This window comes from Oryctolagus cuniculus, chromosome 1, assembly GCF_964237555.1.
Source record: "Oryctolagus cuniculus chromosome 1, mOryCun1.1, whole genome shotgun sequence".
Lineage (NCBI taxonomy): Eukaryota > Metazoa > Chordata > Mammalia > Lagomorpha > Leporidae > Oryctolagus > Oryctolagus cuniculus.
In genome coordinates, this window is record NC_091432.1 from 82,760,234 (window position 1) to 82,765,172 (window position 4,939).

The following is a 4,939-nucleotide window of genomic DNA, read 5'->3' on the forward strand; positions in this document are numbered from 1 at the left end:
CATCATGAAACCACTTGTCACTATAACAACAATTCTGAAAGTTGAATGAGAATAGCTTTTTTTCTGATATCTGAAAACCTGAGCAAGTAAAGAATGTTCTTCTGCTTAATCTTCCCACACAAATTATCATTGGCAAAAACTCGCTTCATTGGGACCCTAAAAACATCATAGCAATCTGAAGAAAATACATTAAGGAAAAAAAGCCTGGGCTAAAAGGTGATTTTCAATTGGAAAGAAATAATGTTTGTGAACAGGTCTGATAACACACACCAATGGTGAGAGAGGGGAATGGAGATATATGACTATAATTATGACACCTGGGAAGGAATGAAGCCTCAGGAGAGGAGAAAGCAGGGCTTTCAGAAGTTAAAAAAAATCCAACTGTTATACAGATAATGCTACTTTACTTCCCATAAAGTGAACTTTAAGGGTGAAAAGAGTTTGCACCCCATGAAGCACAGCTCAGGTACAGATTCAAACTTTAACCTAATTCTAACAACCATCTGAGAGTTTCCATCTGTTTTGGTGAAAAATAGAAATGTGGTTAGTAAATTGTGAACCTAATCAATATGCTTTGCCCAAGATATCTGCAATTTCTTACATTAAACTCAACTTCAGAAAGGGGAAAATAAATGTTTTTATCTTATTAAAATATGAAAACCTATTAGATACAATTAATTGAATATCTATAATGTACAAAGCACATCTCTGTTGGTACCTGGCAATTGCATATCTTATAAGAATTTTTTGGTAGAATTCATTATGGGATACTGAAATATAATTCCTGCCTCATTTTTCCAGTACAGCATAGTTTCCTATGTTAGATTTTATTGACTACTATGCTAGTATGGCTTCACTGCAAATATTCTATCACTGTAGGCTGACCTATTCTTGGTAAGCATTAAGTTACGGATTATTGACAGGCTAAATGATGGCACTTGAAAGTGACAAGTGACATGAGTTGCCCTAAAGAATTATGTTAAAATCATAAATGACCAATATAACCTGGGTGAAGAATTATCTTCTCTCATTTTTTTACAGGAAAAAGTACTTGTAGCATGCAATGCCATTTTTATCTGTGCACCAATGTGATACATTATATTTACTTAATTGCATAGTTTAAGGGCATCTATAATTTCTTTATGCATGTGGTGTGTTAAAATATGCTATGATATAAATAAAGGCACTGTAAATAAATGTAGTAGCTGTCTTCAGTGAATTTTAGACTTGTCCTTACTGGTGATCTAAACATGATAGTGTTTGCCAGTTTGACTATCAGGGTGGACTCTCAAAAGATATTTTTTAGGTGTATCTGACAAAGGATAGATCAGAAGAGGTCATTTAGAGGACAGTGCCACAGTGATCTCAGTTGCAGCATCCAAGTTGCTCTAGATGTCTACTATTAGTGATACTTTTTCTTATTTTTTAAAAAAGATTTCTTTCTTTCTTTCTTTCTTTCTTTCTTTCTTTCTTTCTTTCTTTCTTTCTTTCTTTCAAAACCATGTTACAGAGAGAGGGAGGTGACAGCAAGTAAGAGATATATTCCATCACTTGGTTCACTCCGCAAAGACCACAATGACTGGCCCTGGGCTGGTCTGAAGCCAGGAGCCAAGAGCTTCAACCGGGTCTCCCATGTGGGTGGCAGAAGCCCAAGGACTTGAGTCATGTTACTCTGCTTTCCCAGACACATCAGTAGGGAGCTGGATCAGTTGTGGAGCAAATGGGTCTCAAATTGGGGGGCCACATGGGATGCTTTTGCTATGTAGATGGTGACTTAACCTGATGCACCACAAGTCCATGCCATAAATATAAATCATCTCTGAGCTGGTACTGATGCCAGTTACCATAAACTGCCTGATGATTGTTATAATTATGGTAACCCAGAAACTGCTCCATCTAGCCAACTATTGCTCCCTTGCAGTCACAGATTTTCTTGTAGCTGTCCTGGTGATGCCCTTCAATATTGTGTATATTGTGAGAGAGAGCTGGATAATGGGGCAAGAGGTCTGTGACATTTGACTGAGTGTTCACATTATTTGCTGCACATGCTCCACCTTGCATCTCGCAGCTATAGCTTTGACTGACCATGGGCAATCACAGATGCTGTTGAGTATGTCAGGAAAAGGACTCCCAGGCATACTGGCACTATGATAACAGTAGTTTGGATTACAACTGTCTTTATTTTGATGCCCCCTCTATTCTATAGGCACCAAGGAACCAGCTGAGATGATGAGTGAATCATCAAGTACGACCACATTGTTTCTACTATTTACTCAACATTTGGAGCTTTCTACATCCCACTTGCATTGATTTTGATCCTCCATTACAAAATATATAGAGCAGCAAAGACATTACACCACAAGAGACAATCAAGTAGGATTGCAAAAGAAGGACTAAATGGCCAAGCACTCCATCCACAGAACTTTACAAAATTCATAGCATAGTGAAAAGTTCCAGGTCTGAATTAAAGCATGTGAAATCTTGGAGAAAGCAAAATATCTCAGGCAAAAGAGAAAGCAAAACTGCCACTACGGTGAGATTAATCTTGGATGTACTTGTAATATGTTAACTTTTTTTTTTTTTGTAAAATGATTAGTTGTTAATATCTATGAACAGGTAAAATTACTGAAGAAATGTCAAATTTTTGGCATGGCTTGGCTATCTCAATTCTCTTATCAATCAACTGATTTATATAACCTTTAATAAAAACTTCAAGAAAGCATTCCAAAAACTTGTGTGATGTTAATTATTAAGGGATTAGGTTTTGGAGGAGAAATAACTAAATGAATGCTAAGTAACAAAAAAATTTAAATATTTTACTTTCAAATAAATAAATAAATGAATCTTATAAAAGAAAGAAATGTTTACCAAGGATGGAGAACTCTTGCACTATGAGTTAAATTTATATTTATCTATCAACTGTATTTACCTAATATCTATCATTTATCTATCATCTATCTATCTATCTATCTATCTATCTATCTATCATCTTTGTATTATTTTCCTCTTGCAAAGAGTTTTTTTTAATTTTTTTTGACAAGCAGAGTTAGACAGTGAGAGAGAGAGACAGAGAAAGATCTTCCTTCCTTCTATTGGTTTACCCCCCAATGGCTACTACAGCCAGCTTGCTGCACCAATCTGAAGCCAGGAGCCAGGTGCTTCCTCCTGGTCTCCCATGCGGATGCAGGGCCCAAGCACTTGGGCCATCTTCCACTGCCCTCCTGGGCCACAGCTGAGAGCTTGACTGGAAGAGGAGCAACCAGGACAGAACTGGCGCCCCAACAGGGAACCCAGTGTGCCAGCACCGCAGGCAGAGGATTAGCCTAGTGAGCCACAGTGCCAGCCAAGAGGTTTTTTGTTTTGTTTTGTTTTGTTTTTAAAGATTTTGTATGCTTCTAGGAAGAATTTATATTACTTTTCAATTTGCCCAAGTCACCACCTCTTTCTAATATCTTATACCTACTTGAGTATCCTCATTTATGCTGACCACCTAGTCCCTGAATAATCATCTCAATTAGGAAACTGTGATCTCTTCGTTTAGACAAATTAGTGAATGACATAATTTCTTTTTTTTAACTTTTATTTAATGAATATAAATTTCCAAAGTACGATTTATGGATTACAATGGCTTCCCCCCGATACCGTCCCTCCCACCCACAACCCTCCCCTTTCCCACTCCCTCTCCCCTTCCATTCACATCAAGATTCATTTTCGATTATCTTAATATACAGAAGATCAGCTTAGTATACATTAAGTAAAGATTTCAACAGTTTGCTCCCACACAGAAACATAAAGTGAAAAATAATAGATGATTTTTTTAAAATGATGATGAAATCAGATCAGACCTATTGTCATGTTTAATCCCAGTGAGAGTCAAGTTGGGAGTTGATGATTTCTTTCTTTCTTTTTTTTTTTTACAGAGGATCAGTTTAGTATGCATTAAGTAAAGATTTCAACAGTTTGCACCCCCATAGAAACACAAAGTGAAATATATTATTTGAGTACTCGTTATAGCATTAAATCTCAATGCACAGCACATTAAGGACAGAGATTCTACATGAGGAGTAAGTGCACAGTGACTCCTGTTGTTGACTTTACCAATTGACACTCCTATCTGTGGCATCAGTAATCTCCCTATGCTCCAGTCATGAGTTTCCAAGGCTATGGAAGCCCTCTGAGTTCTCCAATTCTTATCTTGTTTAGACAAGGTCATAGTCAAAGTGGAGGTTCTCTCCTCCCTTCAGAGAAAGGTACCTCCTTCTTTGAAGACCTGTTCTTTCCACTGGGATCTCACTCACAGAGATCTTTTGCCAGAGTGTCTTGGCTTTCCATGCCTGAAATACTCTCATGGGCTTTTCAGCCAGATCTGAATGCATTTAGGGCTGATTCTGAGGCCAGAGTGCTATTTAGGACATCTGCCATTCTATGGGTCTGCTGTGTATCTCACTTCCCATGTTGGATCATTCTCCCCTTTATTTATTCTATAGGTTAGTGTTAGCAGGTACTAGACTTGTTTATGTGCTCCCTTTGACTCTTAGTCCTTTCATTATGATCAATTGTGAACTGAAATTGATCACTGGGACTAGTGAGATGGCATTGGTACATGCCACCTTGATGGGATTGAATTGGAATCCCCTGGTATGTTTCTAACTCTATCGTTTGAGGTAAGTCAGCTTGAGCATGTCCCGAATTGCACATCTCTTCCCTCTCTTATTCCCACTCTTATATTTAACAGTGATCAGTTTTCAGTTAAGTTTCAGCACTTAAGAAGAATTGTGTATTGATTACAGTATTCAACCAAAAGTATTAAGTAGAACAAACAAAAAGATTCTAAGAGGGATAACATATCAAGTTGCTCATCAACAGTCAAGGTGAAGGCTGATCAAGTCACCATTTCTCATAGTATTCATTTCACTTTAACAGGTTTCCTTTTTGCTGC

The 4,939-nt window shown here is 37.5% G+C and overlaps 1 pseudogene; it reads left to right on the top strand.

Annotated features, from left to right (window-relative positions):
* The first annotated feature begins 1,833 nt into the window (after positions 1 to 1,833).
* Positions 1,834 to 2,444, top strand: LOC100354754 (5-hydroxytryptamine receptor 1F-like; annotated as a pseudogene).
* The last annotated feature ends 2,495 nt before the right edge of the window (positions 2,445 to 4,939 follow it).